Source organism: Scyliorhinus torazame, chromosome 8 (assembly GCF_047496885.1).
Source record: "Scyliorhinus torazame isolate Kashiwa2021f chromosome 8, sScyTor2.1, whole genome shotgun sequence".
Taxonomy (NCBI): Eukaryota; Metazoa; Chordata; class Chondrichthyes; order Carcharhiniformes; family Scyliorhinidae; genus Scyliorhinus; species Scyliorhinus torazame.
The window spans coordinates 94,280,494-94,292,903 of record NC_092714.1 but is presented as its reverse complement, the minus strand read 5'-3'; positions in this window follow the sequence as shown (position 1 = coordinate 94,292,903).

Sequence of the window (12,410 nt, the reverse complement as noted above, 5' to 3'; positions counted from 1 at the left end):
ACGCCTCGACCCATCTGCTGAACACATCCACAATGACCAAAACATATTTGTAACATTGACACCTTTCCAACTCAATGTAATCCATTTGGAGCGTCTCAAAGGGACCACTGGGCAACGGGGTTTGCCCCTTCCCACAAGGGATACCTTTTCCGGTGTTATATTGCTGACAAATCAAACACCGATTACTGATACTTTGGGCCAAACCCCGCATTTTAGGGTGCCACCAAGTGTCCAGCAACAAATCACTAGTCCCTCGAGCCCCACAATGAGTTGCAAAGTGTACACATTCAATGACCCATAAAGCCAGCGCATCAGACATACAAGTCTGATGTGCAGGCGTGGTCCATAAAGAGGAAACAGAATCATATGTACAACCTAACCGTTTCCACATTTGTTTATCACTCTCAGGAGCGTCCTCCTGTAACCTTATGACGTCTTGGATGGTTGGCATTGGCTTGTCAGAAGCAGACATATTCATAGTAGATCGTTTAGTCTGACTTAACATTTTAGGCACCATCACTTGCTGAATTTGTGCGGCTGTGCGCGCTGCACGATCTGCTCGTTCATTACCAACGTCAACTGGGGTTGTACCATTCGTGTGGGCAGCGCATTTAATAACGGAAATCTGCGCGGGCATAAGGAGGGCCTGCAGTAGGTCATTAACTAAACCCCGGTGGGATATTTGACCACACATAATCATGTCAGGTTGTTCTGACGAAATGTCACTCAAATCGCCCCTTATTGTGGTAGTTTCCTGAATCAAGGCTAAACAGTCGTGGCCAGGTGCGTCTTCATGGACAGGGGGACCACTAAGAAAACAGGCTGGATTGATAGTGGTACAGTATTTAAATGTCAGATGTGGATTGTTCAAAAGGTATATCTCATACCTATTCTGACGAGCTGCGGTAAGATGCTGACCATTCGCCCCATATCCCTGGCATGGTACTGGTCATGGACCTGACGTGTAATATGAGGGCTTACCGAAGCTGACTGTGGCCATAAATGTGGTGATATTGTAACAAAATCGGCTGTACCTTCTTTTCCCGTGACTGTGGCTGTAACCTTGACTGGCCATTCGGTCTCAAGTAATGGCCGGTATTTGTCCTCCAACTCCCTGTTTCGTCCAGTTCTGTCATAGGCCAGGGTAACGTGATGCAGTGACTGTTCAACGTCTAACGTCCACCACTGGGGGGTGATAGAAATATAGCACTGTTGTCTCATCCTCCTCTTCGCTGATCCACCCACCCAAAGTCACTATATTGGAGCTCCTGCTGGTAAACTACCATTTCTGCCGCTTGTTGGGGTCGCAGATCATCCTTTTTCATTACATACTCAGTCTTAACCTTTGTAACTGAGCCTCCTTCTTGGCCTACACCCTCCTTCCAGTAAAATCTGACTGCCCTTGCCATCTGGGAAGGGTCGTTCTCTGTCCAATTCATGTTATTACATTTCACAGCAGTAACCACAGAAGGTGGTAGGCAATGCATTAACATAGCACAGTATTGAGGGGAATTCTGACCATTTTGATACAGCAAATCGCCTGACTGCCCCCGGTAGATTTCATTAAAACGCTCCAGAAATTCCTCTGGCTCGTCAATCTTCCTAGGTTTTAGGTCTAAGATAACAGAAAGATTTATGGGCCTTTGAAATGTGCTATTCAACGCATTCAAGATCTGTGTCCTTCTTTTCTCTATTTGCTCTCTTTTTTTTTAAACTTAAAAATGTTTGAAAATTCAAATTGAATTACTGCAACTTGCAAGCTTAGCTCTGATCTCAACTCAGAACTAAATTTACAATTTGCTTAACACAAACTTGTATAACATTTACAACTTAATTATTTCTTTATCTTAACAATTTTTCTTTTAACAAGTTTTTTTTCTTTTACATACACATAAGTATTAGCAAAATCAACTATCATCTCCAGATTGACACTTTTTAAAATGGTGTCCATGATCTTCTTTAAGTTTCTATTAATCTCCAGATAAAATGAGATAAACCTTATTTCAAGTAAGTAAAACTGAAGATTCTGGCAATTTCAATCAATTGCTTTCGAAAATAATAACTTTTATCAAAGAGGTGGAGAAACCCACTGGTTTCCTTTAATTAATTCAAAACGTAACTTTGCTAGTGTTCACTGACTCAAAGGAAAGGTATCCGATTACACTACGGCTGCTGCTGTTATCTCAAAGCCTGAGTGAGAAGCACTGTCTGTTTTCAACTCCGCCTGCTGCTGTTAACCCTTTGAGAGACTTCTGCTTCAACCAATATGCAGCATTCCTCACAATCTCAACTAGACCTCGGAACTTTACAGTCCAAGGAGACAATTTTAGCTTAATCAACTATATATTTAAAACACTCACACATAGAGTTGAACCATCTTCAGATTTAAAAACAGTTATACTGGACTGAACCTCCATCTATTGAAGTCCCATCAGCCCCTGAACCCATATAATAGACTGAACCTTCATTAATGAAGTCACATCAGCCTCTGAACCCTTATAATAGACTGAACCTTCATTAATGAAGTCACATCAGCCTCTGAACCCATATAATAGACTGAACCTTCATTAATGAAGTCACATCAGCCTCTGAACCCATATAATAGACTGAACCTTCATTATTAAAGTCCCATCAGCCCAAAACCCTAACCCAAGCCGAAACAACAATATGAAATCCCATCAATTAAAGTGCTAATCCCCAGACTGACCTGTGATTTCGTCGAGGCGGTCTTTCTGTGCCAACCGCGAGTGACCAGACTAATCAGACGATAAGAAGAGGGGAACAATCAATGAGCGGTCGTTTTCCAGTTCTACATTGAGGGCCCTTTGTTCCCCATCCTCCTGTTCATAATCAGTCTAATTCTGATTTCGCAGTTGGATCAGGATCGCCCAGAGAAATCCCGGTTTTCGGCACCAAATGTTGATCCCCAAATTTCTTTCTCTGTCAGTCTGGCCTCAATAAAAGTTGAGATGGATTCGCACGTAAAAAGAAGTTATTTATTTAGCTTGCAAGCTTGAATCATCTTACAGAAACGTAAGAGACATCCAGCCTCTTACACCCCAGAAAACGACTGAACTAAAAGACAAAGGGATCTCTGCAAAATCAATTCAAATGGTATCAAGTTTCACATACTCGACGGACATAGGTCAGCCTATGTCCCTCCTGACCTGTTCGATCTATTCTGATTGGCTCACTTCCAATCCCTTTCTCTGGCCCCTATCAATGCAGCATCACTCTCATAGACACACCTCTTCCTGCTTTTTCCATGCGGTCTCAAACCCCTTTGTCCCTAACTGCCAGAATCAAAGTGGCTTATTTCTACATACATTAACTAGTAACTCTAAAGTAATTATTTTATATCACATTCGTCATGAGAACACACACAAACAGACTCAAAAACAGGTTCTTCCCCACTGTTACCAGACTCCGAAATAACCCTCTTATGGACTGGCCTGATTAACACTACACCCTGTATTCTTCACCCGATGCCGGTGTTTATGTAGTTACATTGTGTACCTTGTGTTGCCCTATTATATATTTATTTTCTTTTCATCTACTTAATAATCTGTTGAGCTGCTCGCAGAAAATACTTTTCACTGTACCTCGTGACAATACAGGTGGCAATAAACAATATCCAATCCATTGCTGCCTCACAGCGCCGAGGTCCCAAGTTCGATCCTGGCTCTGGGTCACTGTCCATGTGGAGTTTGCACATTCTCCCTGTGTTTGCGTGGGTTTCGCCCCCACAACCCAAAGATGTGCAGAGTAGGTGGATTGGCCACACTTAATTGGAAAAAATAAATTGGGTACTCTAAATGTAAAAAAAGGTGATGGTCGCTCTGAACTTTTATGCCATGGGGCCTTCCAGGCACCGAGTGGGGACCTGTCTGGGATCTCACAGAGATTGGTGCACAGGTGCATCCGCTCCATCACGGAGTTCCGATATGCCCAGTCAGCTCAATACACCAAATTCAATGTGGACCGAGCCCACCAGGTTACCCGGGCAGCGGGGTCCGGCGTCATCACCGAGCTGCCCCGGGTCCAGGGGATGATCGACGGGATGCATGTCGCTAACGAACACCAGCCCATGATGGGCCAGTCTTCACAAACCATATGCATGATGCCACACTTGATGGTTCCTGACCTCTTTGAGGCGAATCCCCGGCTGGCAGGTTTATTCCTGGGTGACAGGGGTTATCTGCTGCGGTCATGGACGATGATACGGAGGCTACAGACCAACGCGGAGACCCGGTACAACAAAGCCCATGTTGCGACCAGGGGCCTGATCAAACGGTGCTTCAGCATCCTGAAGATGCGGTTCTGGTACCTGAACCACTCTGGAGGTGTCTCCAGTATAGCCCTAGGAGAGTCTCCCACATCGTGGTGGCTTACTGCGTCCTCCACAACATCGCGCAGCAGAGGGGTGACATGCTGGAGAGGAGAATGAACTCCAGAACTCATCCAATGAGGAGGACATGGGGGATGGCGAGGATTGGAAGGACATGGGGCCGGGCAGGAACAGAAGGCTTCACAACGTGCGCACCTGTGTCGGCGCGCACAGGATGCTCTAACCGCCCCACGGTTCACCGACTAGGGGGCCTAGCCAGTGGCCATCCCATCCCACACCATCCCCCTTCCCCAGCCAACCACCCACTCCCATGTACACCCTCCCCTTGCTCTCCTCCGTGATTCCTACCTGCCTCACTACAGGGCGTGGGACCTGGGTTGGCAGTAACTGCGGGTCTGGTCCGTGGGATAGAGGGTGATGATAGCCCGCTGGGTCTGTGCCACATCAGCCAGTGAGTGTGCCACCTCTCTCTGGGTCTGTGCCACATCAGCCAATGACTGTGCCGCCTGCCTCCCTCTGTGCCTGGCTCAGCTCAGCCAGTGCCCGGGCATTGCTGCCGCGCCCTCCGCCATGATCCGCTATAACTGGGCCTTGCTCTGGAGCGCCGCTGCAATGTCCAGATGGCCCTGGTACATGGCTGCCTGTGACAGGGCAGCCCTGTCCTGGGTCTCGGCCACCGCCCACATGAGTGGATCGTGGGTTCGGGTGGTGGGTAGTGGTAGTGGAGGGTGATGGTGGGGGGGGGGGGGGGCGAAGAGTGTGGGAGTAGCTTGTGGGGGGGGGGGGGACAGTGTGGGGGGGGTGGGGGTTGTGTTGGAGGTGGTGACACATGTGCCATGAGCAACCGCAACTCAACGGGGTCTCACTTGCTTGGCCAATGCCAACCGCCATCTCAGTGACTGTCAACTCTCCGGATCCACCAACCAGGTGCAGTGCCAGCTGCTCCACTGCTGTGAGGGGCCGCAGGTCCGGCGGACCCCCTCCAGTCTTTTCCCTCTCCCGATGGTTGTGGGTGTAGGCAGTCGGATGCATGCAGCCTTGGGTAGCTTGTGGACTTCGTGGCCAGGCGGCCGATATGGTTGCTGGCAGTGGTGCAGGGTGGGATGTATGCGCATTGCCAGTGAGTGTGGTCTGGCCGCCCTCCGGGTGGGGGGGGGGCGGTTACAGCTGTGTGGGACGGGGGTTGGTGCCAGGGGCACAGTGCTGGATACTCACCCTGTCTGCATTGGAATCAATCGTGTTCCACTTGGTGCCAGTGTGAGTAATGGTTGTTGAATTGCTCCAGGAGCTGCTCCAATTTTGCTGTCGTAGAAGTCCTCCGATTCTGTCTCGGCATCAACACTCTGAAATGGAGGATCCCACCCTCTACATTCTATTCCTAGTCTAAATTATTTGTTTCAACAGGAAATTTTCTCAGGAGAATTTATTTTTCTGAACAATACTTCTAACAAAATGCACACTGATTAGTGTACACTGCATTATTGATGTCCTAAATAATATGTATTCACATAAGTATTAATTAACTTGAAATAGACTTCCTCAAATTACAAATGAATATGATTCCATATTATAATAATCGTTCTGTTGGAGTGCACACATGCATCATCATTGGATTTATTCTGGTCCCATGCTAAACTATAGTGATCAGTCTTTTATTCATTGAAATCAAAATTGTTTCAGTTTTCCAGAATTTGCAATACTTTGCTTTCCATTTCATTCATTGGATATAGTTTTTCTGAAAATAACTAGAATTCACAGTAAAGAAGTACTAATAGATTTTCAAAAAGCTATTTGTTGTTGGAATATGGCCTTCTTCGGCACCGTGGCATCTCAAGTGGATCCCTAGTTTTCCTGAGAAGTTGGTGGTGTGCCTTCTTGTTAAATTTTGTAATTCTATTTTATGCTTTGTGAGGCCACTTCTGAGAGCAGTGCAGGGTGAACCATGCTGGAATCACATAAAGATCAGACCAGGGAAATTTATTTTCCCTACAAAGGTTATAAGCATGTTTTCACGACAATCTAAATGTTTCACAGTGACATTTATTGATTTCATCTCCTCTACTTAGCATGCTTTATTATTTAAGAATCGTCAAAAACACAGCTAAATACCGTGGGCGGGATTCTCTATTTCTAAGACACCGGCGTGGACGTTGTGGAGTTCCACCACAGCAAAACTGGCGCCACACCTGGACTGATACAGCTACTGTTAAGAGACTTACAGTGGCGCCACGTGGAACACAATCGATTCCAATGAGAAATGGTGCGAGATTTGCTGGTTTTGCGATTGACACTCAGGAGGCTGACAAGTTGCAGCCACATAAACACACTCTTCCCCATGCGCACCATCCCATCCAACGAGATGGCAGCAAGACATGTGGGCTCACACTTCACGGATGCCAAGATAGAGACCCTCTTGGACGCGGTGGAGGAGAGGCGGATGACTCTGCACCACAGCCCGGGAAAGAGGCTGCTAGCTGCCGCCATTCGCCGTGCCTGGGCGCAGGTGGCAGAGGCTGTCAGCGCCATGGGTAACACCGTCTGGACTGGACTACAGTGCCGGAAAAAACTGCACGACCTCCTCAGGGCGGCCAGGGTGAGTAGGCAGCACTATGCCCCGGCACCAACTCCTGTCCCACACATCCGTAATCTTACCCGCCCCCAACTCGGAGGGCGGCAGAACCCCCACACTGCACCACATGCCGGTACCCATACCGGCCGCCATGGCTGAGTGCCCTGGCCACTTAGGCCACCAGCTACCCACCCACTGGACCCCCCCCCCCCCCCCACAGCCCCCCCCCCCCCCCCCCCCCCCCACTGCCCACAACCGCCGGGAGCAGGAGTAGACTGGAGGGGACCGCTGGACCATGGCAGAGTGGAAGGCACTGGATGTGGTTGGCATCCCGTAGGAAAGGGAGGTCACCGGGGTGGAGTTCGGATGCAGGCGAGGAAGTGAGAGCCTGCTGAGTTGCGGTTCCACATGACATGTGTGTCAACACCCTGAACACCATCCCCACACCACTCTCACCCACACAACACCCACACACCACCCTCACCCCCATACCACCCCCAACATTACCCTCACCACCACTCTCACCACAAACCTCACCTGCTCACCCCCACTCTCACCCCACACCACCCTCACCCTCACCCCCACACCACCCTCACCCTCAGCCCCACCCTCAGCCCCGCACCACCCTCACCCCCACACCAATCTCACCCCCACTACCCGCACTCCTACCGCCAATCCGCGCTCTAATCATGCATCTTGTCTTGTGTCTTACAGGACCTGCTGAAGATGGGGCGGGTCTATCTAATGTCCCCCGCCCCAACCCAGTGCCACAGCCAGAGCCCCCCGTGAGCCGAGCACCTACGCTGAAAGCAACTGGGATACCAGCCCTCCACCCGAGATGCAGGACACACCATAGCTCGGGTTTGAGGATGACACTGATTTCCCGTCACACCTGTCTCCAACAACCCCACCACCCCAGAGACTCTCAGCTCGGTTGGGCATGTTAGTGAAGAGGCTCCTGGGACGCTATCTGGTACGCACCACACAGCTGATCCGGTACAGCAGGTGGAGGTAGGAACACCCGAGGATGCGTATGGTCGGAGAGCAGACGGCACAGGAACTAGCTGCTATCCAGATGGGTTTCGGACTTTTGGATGGGTCATTCCCAATGATTGTGGAGATGCAGTCGCAGAGCCAGGGCTTCCTGGGAGGGTGCCTCCTGTTCCTCTGCTGTACGCTCTGCTGCTACACTCTCCACTGCGGCACGCTCTGCTGCGGCACTCTCCGCTGCACCTTCCTTCTCCTCGAACAGCTCCAGCCCGCACAGATGCAGGGCATCCCCTAGAGCTGCAGCGACTAGCAGGAAGGCCACCATTGCTGGTTGAATTCCAAAATCCATTATCTGCAGGAGGTGAAATGCCAACATTTTAGCATGGTGCACCCCCCCCCCTCCCCCCGCCCAACCAGGCCCAATGGGTTACATGGTGGTCCCGGTTGGCACTGTGGGCTCTGCTCCCGCATGCCTCCCCCCTCACCTCCGCACCCTTGGTTGGTGACCGGCACCATGGGAGCCTCTGGCCCTGTCGCCCGTCCTTGCTGCCAGAGTATTGTCAGCTGGCACTGCCCTCACCAGTGGTAGGCTACCCGACACCCACCCAGTGCCCCCTGAGGAGCAACTATGAGCATTGCCCTGGGTGAGCCGGCGGCGGGTGGCAGCTGGGTGGTGGGGGCTATGGCTGAGAGTTGGGGGTAGGTGGGTGAGGGCACCCATATGGCCGGTGTCACTCTGCAGAACCAGGGGCCATGGTGGGTGGTCAGTGGGGTGTGCAGTAAGATGGCTGCCTTGCAGGCCGTGGCAACGTAGTCCGTGCTTGGAAATTGCCCCAGTCCCATGGGGGGATCACTCCAGCAGCTCGGCCTGTTCCCCATCACTCCCCCGGCCCTGGCAGGGTCCCCCCACCCCAGCCAGCCTGGCCAGTGTCTGGCCGGGCACCCCACAGTCGCTCTTCTCTGTATCCTACCTCCTCTCTCTCCCTCGTCAGCCACGATGCCAGTTTCATGATTTTTAAAAGCACAACTGAACCACGCCATCGGGTACTTAGCCCATCAGAGCACCTGGAGAATACCGGTCAGGCCCGCTAATGACATACATACAGTTTTGCTGCAGCTGCGTTCCGGACTGCATTGACGCCGCTGTCGAGATGTTGGAGAATTGTGATTTGGCGTGAAATCTGCCGCGATTTTAGCATTGGAACCTATTCTCCACCCAATCCCGTTTCGCGATTTCAGCAGCAACCAACGGAGAATCCCACTCCATGATTTTACTACAGGAAATCGCGGGGAAGCTGTAATCAAATTGACCACTGCTGGAACGGGGAACGAGCACAATACTGTTGGTGCAATTCTTAACCACGCTCTAACCACCTAGTTAACTGAGCCACTATTACTGGTGTTAGTGTGGTAATACCAGGTATTGCGGTACCTGAGAGGTGGATGACCATTGGTTAGACCCAGGAGTCTACCATTGGCTGATGTACGTAGCTCCGCCTTGAGAGGCGGGGTATAAGAACCGGTGCCATCCCAGCAGCCTTCACTTTCTGTATCGAAGCTGCTGGGGGAAGAGTGCTAGCAGATTAAAGCCTTCAGTTATGAATCACTTCGTCTTGAGAGTAATTGATTGCGCATCAGTTAGGTTTGTTTATTACATTTCTAGCTTTCTTTAAACTGGGTTTAATTTTTCAAATCCTTATGGTAGGAAACTAGCCGAGGCTTCTGGATTAATAGTCCAGTAACATAGCAACTGAAAGAGAGAAAACACTTGTATTTGTATTGCGTCTTTCATAATCTCATCTCAAAGTACTTTATGAAATGAAAATCGCTTATTGTCACAAGTAGGCTTCAATGAAGTAACTGTGAAATGCCCCTAGTCTCCACATTCCGGCGCCTGTTTGTGGAGGCTGGTACGGGAATTGAACCGTGCTGCTGGCCTGCCTTGGTCTGCTTTAAAGGCCAGCGATTTAGCCCAGTGTGCTAAATTAAGCCAATTAAGAACTTTTGAAATGCCGACACTGTTAAACGACTGTAAAGAATAATTGAATTATGATATACGCAGATGGTATACATGGATCAGATATTTAGCCACTGCAAATGTCAATGTATTTTAACATGTTCAAGGTTACAAGTAGTACTTGCGGTTTAAATATAGAATAATGGATAGCTGGCAGAGGGTTTCTAGGCAGTAGCACATTCAACGTACTCAAAGGTTTGTAGCATTGGAAGCTCTTGAGAGTTTGTGTAGGTCCCCTGAACCCAGCCTGTTACAGCCTGTACAAGACAGTAAGCTACTAGATTTTATAATATAAAAAAGTTATATTTTAATAGCATACATTGAAACTTACCCAAGCAGTACTTTAATTGTCTCAATTATTTATGTTGTGAAACACTAATTGGCATCAGGGAATACATACTGCAGCTTTATTGATGCAGCAAATGAATGATAGCATATTTTGCCCGAAAAAAACACATACAATGCACAACAAAGCACATTTGGTTAACTTTTGGTCTCATGCCAGGCTATAATACATCACAAAATTCTTAAATTGATAGCTAGTCTTTCTTTTCTTGACAAATTGGATTTGACTTTGTTGGAAGTACAACGAAAGTCATGTTAAAGAGTAAGAACTCATTGATTTTGATTAACTGAAACATGTAAGTGGTGAAAAGGCATTCTGAGATTATTCTTTTTGAGTGAGACACTGAGACAATTTGCTTATTAATGCTAAACAGGATTAAAATAGGATGCCATGAGCAATTCATGATATATCCCACGATCTGAGAGATGGCTCAGGTCCTAATTGGCACAAAACCGGAATGTTCTGATAATCATTGTAGGAGTGAAAGCAAACAACAGGTCTGCACCTCATTTGGGATTTTGGGCTTTCCTAAGGAGATTTGGCTGGATCTGTCCAGCTATGTACCTACACTTGATGCAGATGCCATGTCAAAAGCTGAATCTTGCTCTCCCATCTGGCTTTCACTGTGTTTGACTAGCAAGAGGCCAAAACCACTGGTGCCTTGACAAACCATTGATTGGGCATGTTCAAGACACCATTTGGACTGGAGAGGTAACCGTGAGCAATCTAAAGGTACAATGGGCTCAGATAAGTTTGTTCTTATGTATCCAGCATGACCAATGTGTCAATTTTCAGCCAGCAGGAATGCACTGTACTTCTTTGCTCACTGTTGATATAAGCAGAAGGCTATGGGAAAGTGTGCTAAAGGCTGGAAGGTCACCTGGGGAAGGAGATTTGCTGGTTTGCTCCCCCACAGAATCCTCAAGTAGGCTGCACACACTTGGGTGTCCAGCAATTGGCCAGAGAGAAAAACCAACCTTATATGTCAAACTACAGCTGGTTTGAATGTTAAATGTTGAACAAGCAATTCATACTTTTCTTTCCCTTTATAAATTTGGGCTTTCCGTGTCATTTTTATTTCTTCCAATGATAAAATGTCAATGCAAGGGAACAAAAAGCTGGCAAATGAACTGCAGGTGCTTAAGTCATAGAATCATAGAATTTACAGTGCAGAAGGAGGCCATTTGGCCCATTTAGTCTACACCGGCCCCTGAAAGAGCACCCTGCCCAAAACTTACACCTACACCCTATCCCCAAAACCCAGCAACCCCACCTAACCTTTGGACACAAAGGGGCAATTTAGCATGACCAATCCACCTAACCTGCATATCTTTGGATTGTGGGAGGAAACTGGAACACTGGTTTCCTCCCACAAATCAAGCCCTTCAAGACAAGCCAAACTCAACTTCTGATAAAGATTCAGATTAGATTTTCAGGCAAAACTGGGCTTCAAACACTAATCGTTCAGTTGCAAGTCTAAGGGGTGAATTTTTGAGCAAGTTCCAAAGGTCTGGCACTGGGCCAAAAGCAGGAATGATTGCTGCTCAGCTGGTGGATTTGCTGGACAATGCAATCCAGTGGTTACTGGCCAATTAACAGCTGGGAGGAGGAGTGCAGTCAGTGTTTGTTCACACCACTGTGAGTGCTGACGCCATGTATTTAAAGGGTATTGAGCACTTTGTCAAATCATTCTTCCCGCAAAAGCATCACTTATTGAACCCCTGACGAAGAAAGCTTTTGGAGGAATGGCAATCCCAAGGGGCCCCACCTGCAAGTTCTCTGAAAGGTTGCTTGTGTGAGGCAAGAGATTCTCTTCCTGAGGATGGGAGGAGGAGATCAGCCTGGCAGACCAAGGAAACCATAACAGTGATGGCTGAGGAGGTCAGCCCTCGCACCTGGTCACAGTGATGTAAGGTGATTAATGACCTCATGAGATCCTGTAAGGTGACTGAACCACACACTGCTTTCCTAACAACCTTGGATGTGACTGCACTCGAATGTTAATTTAGTCGGATCGCCGCCCATTCACTGGTAATGGCCAGTCTGCTTCTCAGAGGTATGTCAGCCTCTTTATTGAAGGGCCCTGTTCTGTAAAAACTGACTTCTATACTACCACTACCAAGTGACCTCTCACAGGAGG